General features: G+C 42.7%; 1 long non-coding RNA gene and 2 pseudogenes across 7 annotated transcripts in view; 1 reads left to right on the top strand and 2 right to left on the bottom strand.

Annotated features, from left to right (window-relative positions):
- LOC109574012 (uncharacterized) overlaps window positions 1-14,220 on the top strand; it is a 148,911-nt gene that overhangs the window by 43,045 nt on the left and 91,646 nt on the right. The gene's annotated exons all lie outside the window — the stretch shown is intronic.
- Window positions 11,310-12,847, bottom strand: LOC109574011 (transcription initiation factor TFIID subunit 13-like; annotated as a pseudogene).
- Window positions 11,602-12,526, bottom strand: LOC109574007 (CUE domain-containing protein 2 pseudogene; annotated as a pseudogene).

The following is a 14,220-nucleotide window of genomic DNA, read 5'->3' as shown; positions in this document are numbered from 1 at the left end:
CCTTCCCCATTTTTTTCCCTCCTCTAAGCTTTTTTTTTGGAAAAGACCCTGATGCTGGGAAAGATTGAAGGCAAAAGGAGTAGGGGGCTGCAGAAGATGAGATGGTTGGATGGCATTACCAACTTAATGGACGTGAGTTTGAGCAAACTCTGGGAGATTGTGAAGGACAGGGAAGCTTGGCATGCTGCAGTCCATGGGGTCACAGAGTCAGACACAACTTAGCGACTGAACTACAAGCTTTTTCTTCTGTGAGGTTTAGGGGCTCTGAGTCACCCGAAGGACTCGTTTATCTATTGCTCTGCTCCCAGTGCCAGGTTTCTGGGAATTTGACCTCCCCCAATCCTCAGGTTCATACCCTTTTCTTGGGTGAGGTTGATTGCTTTAGAGATAAGTACCTGACTGTGGCTGGCCAATCCTTCCCAGGAATTTGGAAGGCTGAGACTTCAGCTCAGACTGATGAGATAAACAGGACTTCCGGTGTCTCTAGAAGCATCTAGTCCCTGATTCCTGACTCTTTTGAGCCTGTTTTTGAGGACCAGCCAGATCTCTGCCCTTGAGTTCTGTGACTAACTCCAGGTCCTTAAAATACAATTTCCTTCACAAATGTAAGCTGGTTTAAGTGGATTTGTATGACCCATATTCAAAATACTTCTACTCTATGACTCTCAGGAAACACTGTTTAAATTCCTGTTTATAAGCATAAAAACTCTCTGACATTAGTCATAAAATTGTTTTTTTTTTTTTTCTTTCTGGAGAAAAAGATGGAGATGACAGACTACATATTAAACAAATAACCACAAAGTTCTACCCTCCTTGCAAAAGATAAATGTCCTAACAAAGGAAGAACTTTGTTGCAGAATTCCTACTTGAGCTCTTTGAATATAAATCCTGTTCAGCTTTGCTTACTTAAACTTTATTGTTGCTATTCAAGAATGAGAGGGAGTTTTCCTTGAACTTGCCCCGCCCCGCTACCCCCCACCCCCCGTCTTCAGTAACAGAACAGTTATGGATAGATGTTCACACGTGGAGTTAGGTGGCTATCACCGCTATCATTTCTGTCTGTTTGAAGAATTTACCTGCTTGTTCCTCCTGAGTCTGGGGGCAATCTTCAGGAAGGTGGAGCCTCAAAAATACTTGAAAGGGTTGGGGGAAAAAATGTATCTCAACAGTGAGGGTTAAAACTTGTGTGGAAATTGTTGAGTGTCTCTTAGTTCTGATTTGTTGTTATTGTTCAGTCACTAAGTTGTGTCTGACTCTCTGCGACCTCATGGATGGCAGCACGCCAGGCTTCCCTGTCCTCCACTATCTCTGGGAGTTTGCTCAAATTCATGTCCATTGAGTCAGTGATGCTATCTTACTATCTCATCCTCGGCAGCACCCTACTCCTTTGCCTTCAGTCTTTCCTAGCATCAGTCTTTCTCAATTAGTTGGGTCTTCATAACAGGTAGCCAAAGTATTGGAACTTCAGCTTCAGCATCAGTCCTTCCAATGAATATTCAGGGTTGATTTCCTTTTGGATTGACTAATTTGATCTCCTTGCCAGGGACTCTCAAGAGTCTTCTCCAGCACCACAGCTCAAAAGCATCAGTTCTTTGGCACTCAGCTTTCTTTACGGTCCAGCTCACATCCATACATAACTATTGGAAAAACTATATAGCTTTGACTATATGGACCTTTGTTGGCAAAGTGATGTCTTTGCTTTTTAAGATGCTCTCTAGGTTTGTCATAACTTTCCTTCCAAGGAGCAAACATTTTCAAAGAAAATAATGTTGGAGTATAATTTTAATGACATGAAAATATGGTAATGATATATTAAGTGAAATACATAAGTTCAAAATGATATGTTCTCATTGTGTTGCAATTTGTCTGTGCAAGTGATGAAAACTCAACTAAAAGTGACTTCAGAGAAAGAAATGTATTGATTCATAGTACTAGAAAGTCAGGGCACATAATACCCCAGGCAGATTGGATCTGGGCACTCACGTCATCATGAGTAATCTATTTCCATCTCTTAATTCTTATTTTGTGTTGGTTTTACTTTCACATAGACTCTCCTTGAGAGCTGTTAAAGAGGATGTATTAGTTAGTTTTCTCCAGATAAACAGAGCCAAGGGGACCCAGAAAGCTGATGGTGTAATTCAAAGGCTGACAGCCAGAGAGCTGACAGTGTAGATTCTAGGCTGAGTCTGAAGGCCCAAGAATCCGAACTGCTGAGAGCAAAAGATTGAAGTCCCGACTCAAAGGATCAGGTGGAATGTGAATGCAGCCTTCCTCCACCATTTTGTTCTACGGGGCTCTCAGTGGATTTGAGGAGCCCCACCCACACTGGGGAGGGCCGTCTTCTTTCCTCAGTCCATGAATTCAAAAGCTAATCTCCTCTTGGAACACCTTCAGGCACACCCAGAAATAATTTGTAGCCAGCTTTCTGGGCACCCCTGTGGCCCAATCCAGTTGACACATAAAATGAACCATCACAAGTCCACCCCCTGTTAAGCTGAGGCTCATATGTATCTTCTTAAACCATACTAATCTCCAAGTAAAGAATAACAAAGGTTTAATTCTGCCTGCCACAATACAACTGAAAATGCACTAGCCCCTTCCTCAGAAGAGGAGGTAAAGCCCCTGAGTGATGTTTACTCTCCTTATTATCCTATAACTTAAACAGTATGATGTAGAATTAACAATACTTAAATACTATGATCTCAAGTCAGTACATCTTATGTTGCATGATAAGGAAATAAGAGAGGAAAGGAAAGATAACTCACACACAATCATAACAAAATAAGAAGGAAACCTCTATGAGTTAACATTCCTCATTTCTCTGACTAGCCATGTGGCTGGTATTGATAACTACCTTCTACTCACTGAATTTTTGTTGGGTTTATTTCCCACCTTCTGGTGGGCAAGAGTCTTACCAAGTGTAGAGTAGTTGCTACTTCTTGCTCACTAGTGCTCTAGTCATTAGTCTGATTAGAATAATGTCAGTGTAGTGCACCAGAGTGATAGCTTGTGGAAAGGAAGTGTGTGAAGTGTTAGTCGCTCAGTTGTATCCGACTCTTTGCAAACCCATGGACTGTAGCTTGGCAGGCTCTTCTGTCCATGGGATACCAGGCAAGAATACTGGAGTGAGTTGCCATAAAGGGATAAAATCCCTTTCTCTAGGGGATTTTTCCAACCCCGGGATTGAACCTGGGTCTCCTACATTGCCGGCAGATTCTTTATGTCTGAGTCACTAGGGAAGCCCCAGGGAAAGGTGATCAAGATTCCTGTGAACTAAATTATGACATCAGGCTAGAGAGGTGAAATATCCCTGAGGTAGGACAATAAAGGTCTATTACTGGCAGTGCCACCTAAAGCAGACTGCTTGATGAGGTGAAGAAAAAGGCATTTGCCAGATGAGTAGCTGCAGGTGAGGTGCCAGGAGATGTGTTACTTTGCTCAAAGAAACCACCTCTGGTACGGTAGCTACTATCAGAGTTATCACCTGGTTAAGCTTATGATAATCCACTGTTACTCTCCAGGACCCATCTGTCTTCTGCACAGACCAGAAAGGCAGGTTGAATGGGGATGTGGTGGGAATCAACACCCCTTTATCCTTGACGTCCTTGATGGTGGCACTGATCTCTGTGATGCCTCCAGGAATGCAGTATTGCTTTTGGTTTACTACCTTCCTAAATAGAGGCAACTCTGGGGGCTTCCACGTGGCCTTTTCCACCATACTAGCTAGCATTTCACAGTTTCAGGGAACCAGTGAGGGGATTCTGCTAGCTTCTGAGCATACTTATTACAATTAAGCATTCTGGAACTGAGGAAATAACTGCAAGATGGGTTGAAGGGCCCCTGAACCTCTATGAGACAGACCTGAGTTAAAACTCCATTGATCTGTCTTACATTAGGCTCTCCTCTGACTGGTGGGTTCATAATGACATTTTGGGTCTCCTGGAATTAATTTCAGTTCAGAGCCAATGCCCCAAAGTCTTGAAAGGTCTGATTGTTTCCTTTCCACCAATGCACAGTTACTCTGGTAAAAGCTATAGGTCCCCTTAGGGGAAGGCTGGGAGAAAGATCAATAGTATAAATTTTGGGTAGCATACCAGGGTCTTTCCTCAAGGGGACTGGCCTCCCCTTCATTCAAGGGGTTCTGGGTCTGTAAACTGGCTCAAGTCTGGGAATTGACTGTTGAACCATTATTCAAGTTACATTTTGTTCACTTGACCTGGAATTCTTTTGCTTACACAGATCAAGTTTAATAGGCTTCCTATCTGTTTCACTTCTGGAACACCATCATCAACCATCCAACTAGGTCTGATGAATACTTCTGATTACTACTTTGACTGATTAGTCTGATTAATTAGTCTGATGAATACTTCTGATTACTACTTTGACTCTGCTATCCATTATGATAATCAAGCCCATCTTGCCTGTGGGCAGTTGCGTGCTACCACCTGGCCTTCACCATCCTGGAATCCAGTTACTTCTGTCGCCTTTTGTTGTTGTCGTTTAGTCACTAAGTCGTGTCTGACTCTTATGTAACCCCCTGGATTGTAACCCGCCAGGCTCCTCTGTCCATGGGATTTCCCAGGCAAAAATACTGGAGTGGGTTGCCATTTCCTTCTTGAGGGGATCTTCCTGACTCAGGGATTGATGCTGGGTCTCCTATTCCCATCGCCTTTAGGTTTTCCGGTTCATTGGCTGCAGTTCCCACTGGGAGGTCTGGCCTATAGGGAAGAGCAATCTCAGAGCTCCTCCAGGCTCTGAGGAGGCTCCCCTCACAAGTTTACTTCTCACAGTAGCAGTGGTGTTGTCTTCCAGGCCCTCCCAGGTGGGTAAGCCATAAATGACAGATGCCCTGTAATATTCCCATCTCCCTAATCCTTTGAATCCTTTCCTCCACATTTAACCAAGGTGGGTTCAGCATTTCCAGTTCACTCACTGCGCCATCCCCCCACCCCTTTTGGCCCATGTTTCAGCCAATCAACCTAACTGTCAGAGCCCTTTCTAACTTCCCAAGCTGTAGACTAAATGCAGAATCTCTGCTTAATGAGCCCATAGCAATAAATTTGGCCTGATCAATTTTATGTTCCTTCCATTATCATCTCACACTCTTATTATCCATTCCTACATGGTCCCCAGATTTTTATCTGTATAGATTAGGGAATCTTAAATTATATATTGTTGTAAATTATATGTGAATATGAATACTAGAAAGAGATTTATTATAAGGTGCTGGCCCATGTGATTATGGAGGCTGAGAAGTCCCATAATCTCCCATCTGTAAGCTGGAGACCAAAGAGAGCTGATGGTGCATCAAAGGCCATAGAGCTGGAGAGCTGATGGCATAGGTTCTAGTCTGAGTTTGAAGGCTTAGGGACTAGGAGTGCTTGAGGACAATTTAAATAGTCAGGCAAAGTGCAGCCTCTTCACACCTTTTTGTTTTAGTCAGCCCTCAGTGGGTTGGATAAGGCTACCCACATTGGGGAAGGCCTTCTGCTTTACTCAGCCCACTCATTCAAATGCTAGTCTCTTCTGGAAACATCTTCACAGACCACCCAGAAATAAGGTTCAACCAGCTACCTGGGCATCCAGTGCCTAGTCAATTTGATATAAAACATTAATCATCACAGAAGGCTAGTAGCAGCTCTGGGATGGTGTTTTATCAATTTAATAACCTAATAAGAAAAGAGTCTTTCCTTTCAAATCATTCCAGTAACAATCCCAGTGCTGAATCTCTTTGGCCAGGCTTGGATTGTGTGCTCCTCTCTTCTAAACTATTATTACATAATAGTACAATTTATGGAGTACTAATTATGTGTCAAATCATAAATCTAAGTCTGAGTTTTCTATGGTTAGATGTGTAACCTTGGACAATTTAGACTTCCCAAGCTTGAAAAGGCACTTAATCAGTGTCCTCTGTATTATTTTACTTAATCCTTGACAACCCCAATAAAATAGATTCTATCATCATCCTCATTTAAGTGATGAAGAAACTAAAGCCCAGGCAAGTTAAGTATATTATTCACGACAAAAGAATTAGCAAATGGTAAGTCCACTTGTATGGGTTGAAAATGTGATTGGAAGCAAGTTCCCTGCAAAAGAATCAGATGCTGCTTCTGACATTGAAGGTAAGAGTTAAAAACAAAATAAAAAACACACCAAAACAACCACACAGGTTACAGGGGTAAAAATACTTAAAAAATCTCTCACTAATATATTCCTAAAGATAAGAGAATATATCGAATTCATGTTGTAAGAACATGTATGCATGCTCACTCAGTCATGTCCAACTCTTTGTGACCCCAATGGACTATAGCCCACCAGGCTCCTCTGATGGAATTTTCCTGGCAAGAATACTGGAGTGGATTGCCATTTCCTTCTCCGGGGGATCTTCCTGATCCAGGGATCAAACTCGAGTCGCCTGTGTCTCCTGAATTGGCAGGCAGATTCTTTACCACTGAACCACCTGGGAGGCCTGTTGTAAGAACAGGATTATATAATTTATAAATATTAAGAGAATAAAAAAGAGCCTTAAAAATTAAGGCAGGATAGTAGACCTGAGAAAAGTAATAGAAGAGTTGGAAGATAAACTTGAAAAAATCCTGAAGAAGATGAAGAGATGGATAGGAGAGAAAAGATGAGAATATCAGAATATAAGCCTGGACGGTTCAATATCTGAATAATAGGAGCTCTAGACAGAACAGAGAACATTTAAAGGAGGTAGTCATCAACAAAAGTGAAAGTGAAAGTTGCTCAGTCGTGTCCAACTCTTTCCGACTGTGTAGTCCATGGAATTCTCCAGGCCAGAATACTGGAGTGGGTAGCCTTTCCCTTCTCCACGGGATCTTCCCAACCCGGGGATCACACTCAGGTCTCCCACATTGCAGGCAGATTCTTTACTGTCTGAGCCATCAATAGAACAGTACAGAAAAATTTACCAAGCTCGAGGACATGAGTTTCCAGACTGAAGGGTCCTTCGAATGCCCAGAAAAAAGGATGAAAAGAGTCCCACCCAGCCAGACACATCATCATGAAATTTCAGGATACAGGGCCAAAGAGATTTAAAAATCTTTGAGAGAGAAAAAGAGATGGAGATCAGGAATTAGGTTTGACTTTTCATACTTCGGTGAATAACACTGGAAGCAGCAGAGCAATGCCTTCAAAGTACTGAAGCAGGGACTACCCTGGTGGTCCAGGAGTTAAGAATCCACCTTCCAATACAGGGGACTTGGGTTCAATCCCTGGTTGGGGAACTAGGATCCCACATGCTGAAGGGCTACTGAGCCCACACACTGCAACTAGAGAAAACACATTCACCACAATGAAGACCCAGCTCAGCTAAAAAAATAAAGCAAATCTTTAAAAAATATTGAAGCAGAATGTTTTCCAATCTAGAATTCTCCACTTAACTAAATTATCAGTCAAATTTGAGGGTAAATAAAGACATTTTCAGATAGGCAAGATTTCAAGGATGCATTTCCCTCCCATGCATGCTTTCTGAAGAAGCTACTGGAAACTGTGCTTTTTGAACAAGAGAATAAACTAAGGAAGGCGTGCATACATGCTCAGTCACTCAGTCATGTTCAACTCTGTGTGACCCCATGGACTGTAGCCCGCCAGGCTCCTCTGTCCATGGGATTCTCCAGGCAAGTATACTAGAGTAGTTTGCCATTTCCTCCTCCAGCATGGAATACCGTAAATAGGAATCTGACACAGGAGAAAGGTGAAAGGAATCTGAGGATGACGGGCGATCTGAGGACAGCTGTGCGCTAGATTCGGAAGGAAACAGACTGAAGCAGTACAACCCCAGAGAGAGACAAAATGGTGGAGGGCCGCCGCCACCATTGCCCCCTATCCTACTCTCATACAGACTTTTAAATCAAGGACAAAATGCCCAGAGAGTCTGGCCCAAATTTTTCTCTGAACTTCATCAATCCGCTGATCACTCTTGCATGCCCTGCTGCCTGACCTGCTGTGGATAGTGTCTAGAAATGCTCTGCTTTGACCTCTTGGAAGAATTGGAGGGTAAGTCCTGGTGAACAGAAGATACAGAACAGCCTTTCCTTCTGACTGTGTCCTGGCTGAACACCTAAACACTGGCCCATGCTGTGGCACTGCCTCATGTCTCAACGATGCTGAGCCCCATGCCCAGTGTTACTCATCGTCTTACTCAATGATTTTCCTATAAAAGTCTCTTGTAAATGCTCAAGGAAGCTGAAGCCCAGACAATGACCCAGAGACAGTTGAGTTCATCTCCTTCAACATTTGCAGCATCACCCTTTCCTTACCCTCCTTCACTGGTGCTTGCTACTCAGATTTTCAAAACTAAGTCATGTTTAGGGAAAAATGTCTAGGTGGAAAAATGAAGAGAAAAAATGATCAATGCAGAAGTCATCACAGTGTTTCGTGCTGGGAGGTAGAGAAGAGGCTGTAATTGAGGAGTAAACAGAGAGTTTGGAAAGACAGGCTTTGTTTTATATCTCAAACTTAGTGGATGGTTGTTTACACTATAATTATATTTAGGTTGCATGAATGATTTTATCCCTCCTTTTATTTGATGATGCATTTCACAACAAACCGTTGAAAAAATCAGGTGCTGTTAATAAATAAGGAAATGAGTGGGGACAAGCACAACTAAGAGATATTCATCAAACTCTTTGAAAAATGAAAACATCTGCAAAGAGAAAAGATAGGAGGGGACATTTGTGTCTGGCTAGTTCTATTACAGGGAACAGAGACCTGCTTAATTCATTAAAAAAAAATTTACTGAAGTATAGTTGATTTACATTGTTGTGTTAATTTTTGCTATACAGCAAATTGATTCAGTTATATATATATATGTTTTTTTCATGTTCTTTTCCATTATGGTTTATCACATATAGTTCTCTGTGCTATACTTTAGGACCATTCTCTATATAATAGTTTGCATCTGCTAATCCCAAACACCCAATCCATCCCTCCCTGCTTAATTTAACTCAAGAAAGGAGTGGGGGTTGTTTTGAGTCTACCTGTGGAATGATCTAGAATGATAAAACTCAGGAATTTTTTCACTCTCCTTATAGGCATCTCTGTGTCCTTGATTGTCTACTCTGTTCCCTATTGGCTACATAGTAAACCTCCCCCAAATTCTTTAACTTAAAACAACAATAGCCATTTATTTATTGGCTCATGATACTATGATTTAGGAAGGGATTGGCAGGGACAGCTCATCCTTGCTCTGTCAGGTGTTGGCTGGGTCAGCTTGACTGGGGCTGGAGGATGATGCTGGCTTCACTGACAAGTGTGGCTTCTCAGCTAAGGTGTCTAGAGTAGCTGGGAGCTGGCTGGACCAGTCTCTCCAGCAGGGCTTCTTTACATGGTGACTCAAGGCTCCAAGAGGAATAAAGCAGTCAGGCGCCTTCAGCTCTAGGTCCAGAGCTGGCACTGTGTCACTTCTGCTGCATATCTTTGGCCAAAGCAAGTTCATATCAGAGAGGAGAAATAGACTTCACCTCCTGATGGGGGAAGTGGCATGTGCTTACAGAGATGGAAAGAATACTTGGCTGCTGTTTTTCTAACAGTGCTATGTAGCATTCTCCCACCACATAATTTTGATTTGCATATAATTTTAGTTTGTTGAGACTTTTTATTTTGTTTCTGTTTTTGCCCTTGCAGCATGCAGCATCTTAGTTCTCCAACCAGGGATCCAACCTGCTGCCCTGCTGTAGAAGTACGGAGTCTTAACCACTGGACTATCAGGGAATTCCCTAGTTTGTCGTTGTGCTGGATTTCCCAGGTGGCTCAGATGGCCCTGGGTCAGGAATATCCCCTGGAAAAGGGAATGGCAACCCATTCCAGTATTCTTGCCTAGACGATCCCATGGACAATCCCTGGTGGGCTACAGTCCATGGGGTCACAAAGAGTTGAACGTGACTGAGCAACTTTCATTTTCTTTCACTTAACTCCAGCCATGTTTTTCTGTCACCTACAACTTTATTGCTAACTAGCAGTTTCTTTCTTTTTTAAGTAATCTTTTTAATTTTTCATACTTTATTCCTTATATTAATAGGTTAAGAAAGTGAAATCTTCCTAAGTACTGATTCATAGATAATGTTTATAAGTGGCACACAAAACATTCAGTTTCACAAAGAGTAGTATCCAGTGATCCCTTTAAATGCAATTTTAATCCTTACTTTAAGCTAAGAACAGGAATAATACAGTGAGCTAAATACACACAAAATTTGTATATCCTGAACTACAAAAGTGGTTTCCATAGCCACACATGGTTTTAGTCAAATACACATTTTCACAATAAATAAATACTAACAAATACGTTAGTGAAACCCCAAATGCTTACCTGCAATCAACTTTTTCAGCAATACCATTCCTGCTACTGAAAGCACTTTCAGAAGTTATAATCTGACCTGGGAAATGAGTTCTTTTAAAATCTGACAAATAGTGTATTATAAACCCCAAAGATTTTTAATCCAGTAAGTCTTCCAACACAGAAACATTCATAGGAAATTTTTAGTTTCTCAAAAAATAAAAAATTAAAATTAAATCACTCTTGTTATCTAAAGAAGAGTATTAAAACACATTATCTTAAGGCAAATAAACATTCCTACAAGAGACTGTATTTTCTAATATCATTTTCTCCTTAAAAGAAACACAAACCAGTTCACTATCTTTTAATAACTTACACTACTATAGTCTAAAAGCTTTAGAAATACATGAAACACATCTTAGCTATCAAAGTCAAAGGTGCCATTTAGATTTCACATATTAAACAGCTACAGTACAACCTACAATGGCACAATATAATTAATGGCTGCTGCTGCTGCTAAGTCACTTCAGTCATGTCCGACTCTGTGCAACCCCATAGACGGCAGCCCACCAGGCTCTCCCATCCCTGGGATTCTCCAGGCAAGAATACTGGAGTGGGTTGCCATTTCCTTCTCCATGCATGAAAGTGAAAAGTGAAAGTGAAGTCACTCAGTCGTGTCCGACTCTTATCGACCCCGTGGACTGCAGCCCTACCAGGCTCCTCCGTCCATGGGATTTTCCAGGCAAGAGTACTGGAGTGGGGTGCCATTGCCTTATATAAATATTAATTCATCGACATGGTCAAGAGTCAGAAGAAACTGAATGATTTGCAAACCAAGATACTTTGACTTACATGTGGTCATTAAAATCCAAAAAGTAATTCAAGTATGGTAATACAATGGCAGGCAATTAAAGGCTCATATATCATTCTAAAATTGAATATGTGAAAATAAAACCTGAAAACTTTGTGGTTCTCTGTTTTTCATTCACATGGTTAGGTATCAGGACCTTACTGTGGAAAATATAGTTACTAAGTATGGTTTCCCCAGAAGATAAGGAAGCTTCAGAAAGTACAATAGGTGTCAAGATCCATAGTTTGCTTCATCAAATGCTTTTCTAGCACGTTTCAAATTGCCATTCATAGTAAGCAAGTCTTTAACCCTAGAAAACTTTCTTGGATCCTTTTTTTTTTTTTTTCACCTTCCTGGGGCTACCTTTACTGTGCCTTGTGGCAGCTCCAAGAGGAGGTTAACACTGTAGAGCAAGGAAGTTGGGAAGGAAGGGGGACAGGAGTTAGGGCCAGCCCTGTGTGGTGTGTAGGGCTCCTCTGGGATCTGTGCCTAGATGGCTCGGGCAGAGTCTGGCAAGTGCCTCAGTGGAAGCGGTACTTTGTGGCCGGCTTGAGATTGATGTATGTGGCCTTCATCTCCTCAGCCTCAGGGTTCTGCACATCTTTGAATCGCTCCCCTTTGGTGCTCACTATCTGGTTGTCGATGTATCGGATCAGCTTCTTGGGAGCCTCCTTAGGAGCCATAGGACGGTGAATCTTCTGATCCTCTGCACTATCCATCATCATGTACTTCTGCAGGATGAAGGACTTCAGCTCATCTTTTTGGGGGCCTCTGAGACGCCTAGGCAGGTCCTGGTTGGGGCCATACCAGGCTGGAGGCCCCTGCTTCCCCTCTACCAGCATCTGCACAGCTTCTTCCAAGTCCCCTCGAGCTTTGGCCAATACCCACTGGGCCTGCTCCACTGAACAGGTGGGGAAAACCTCCAGGAGTATGTCCACCCCTGGCAGCAGCTCTTCCTCAGGGCCGGCTGCCTCATCTTGGGTGTCCCCAGCAGAAGACATCATCTCTTCTTTGAGCTTTTCAGGCCGCTACAGGGGCTCTTTGTTCCTGGCGCCACTCAACTGCCCTGAGAGCTTCTGGATCATGTCCCCTATTGTACCCCTGGGGATGTGGGCGAAGCCAGGCACATAGGCCTCCATCATCTCAGTGAAGGCTTCCATGTCGAAATTCTCCTCTGATGGGCCTGAGGGGCCCAGGTCCCCAAGAACCCCAAGCACATAGGAAAAGATGACGTCATCCAAGCCACTGAGGTCAGCCTCTGGGAGGTGCGTCTGGACAAAGGCAAGAAGGGCTGCACGGACAATCCTCTCCAGCTCCATGCTCTCTCCTCTGCTGCTCCGTCGGGCGTCGCTGGCGACTTGTCCTGCGCTGTGCAGCTCGAATGCCCCCAGCCCCACCAAGGAGATCAAAGGCCTCTTGGATCCTTTTGAATAAAGAAGATGATATCTTCAACTTGTACCTGACCATGATTTCCTCTAATTGACTTTGCCTTATGAGTCATTTCAGTGATGAACTCTGACAAGGTCTTCAAGAATATCTACTGATTCAGTATAAGGATTCTGGTCATCTCCAAACCCATACATCATACACCTTAATTCTTTAGAAAAAAGTCTCTTTCTTTTACCCTGTCCATCTTCTGTACTTCCTCTAATTTCTTCACTTTCTTCCTCAAAGGCAGGATTCTCTTCTTCACCCACCATCCCACCAGCCAGCCACATCCGCAGCGTACCCACCTCCCTCGGAGCTAGCAGTTTCTTTTTATGCTTTTAGGTTCAAATTCCTAAGAACTGATTGGTTCAGTTCATCTTTTTCACCTTATGCCACTGGTCAAAGCCTATTTTTTTCCTAAAGTTTTTAGTTGAAAAATGTTCAGCTTTTGGAATAGTCACACATATAGTACATTGAAAGTCTATAGACCTTTTCTTAGAGTCAACTGATTTTATCATTCGCTACATTTGCTGGATCACATTTTCTTTCTCCATGTATATATGTATGCAGTTAGTTGAAGATATCAAATACTTTGGTATACATCTCCTGAGATTGAGGGCATTCTCCTGCATAACCACAGTCAAACAGTCACACTCAAGAAGTTTAGCAATTATATACAACTGTAATCTAATCTGCTACTCAGATTCATATTTCCACAATTGACATATGATTTTTTTGGATCCAGTATTCAAATAATGAGCACACACAGAAATTAGTTTTCATGTCTCCCTAATGTCCTTTAATTTCAGACAAGTTCTCTGGATATTTTTCATCTTTTGTGACATTGACTTTCTGGAGAGGCTAGGCCAGCTGTTTTGCACAGTTTCTTTCCATTTGATTTGCTTGATTATTTCCTCTTGATTAGATTCAGCTTAAACTTTTTTGGTAAGAATACTATATAGGTAGGATTTCTCTAGTGGTCCAGTGGCTAAGACTCCGTGCTCCCAATGCAGGGGGCCCGGGTTCAGTCCCTGGTATGGGAATTAAGAGTTCACACGCTGCAACTAAAGATCCCACATGCCACAAGGAAGATGGAAGATCCTGCAAGCTGCAACTAAGACTTGGTGCAGCCAAAATTAATTAATTAACTAAAAAAAAAAAATACTACCTAGGTGATGCGTGGCTAACCTGTTGATTGGCTGCTTTTAGACAATTCCTGGCCAGTTGCCTATTTGTACTCACTCGCATCCCCCTTCCCTTGTCCCCTTCCCCATCACTCCTCAGGCTCCTTAGCCCAGAGCCTTCTAGGTAAGTTTGGCCAAGAGAAGACAGATGGTTGGAGAACAGGAGGAGGGAAAAGGCTGGGATAGTTCCCCCTCTTTCTCTCTTCCTGTGAGGTCCTTGACTGTGGCTACTTCTCTCCCAAGAAGTCTCCTCTCCCCAACAAACAGACCCTGCCTCTGTGATTCCAGCTCCCTGGAAATCCCCCTCCTTGGTTCTGGCTCCTTCTGACTGGCCCCAAACTCTGTGCTCTGATAAAACCTCCTTTTCCTGCTGTCCCTTCTGCCTAGAGCAGCAGTTGTTTCTGGCCAGTTGCTAACCTTCAGTCTCCTCACCATCCTGTGTTTGGCTTCTCAGCTTTTCC

The sequence above is a fragment of the Bos indicus genome, chromosome 19 (genome assembly GCF_029378745.1).
Source record: "Bos indicus isolate NIAB-ARS_2022 breed Sahiwal x Tharparkar chromosome 19, NIAB-ARS_B.indTharparkar_mat_pri_1.0, whole genome shotgun sequence".
Classification (NCBI taxonomy): Eukaryota; Metazoa; Chordata; class Mammalia; order Artiodactyla; family Bovidae; genus Bos; species Bos indicus.
Note: the sequence above shows the minus strand (reverse complement) of the source record. Positions and strands in the feature narration are given on the sequence as shown.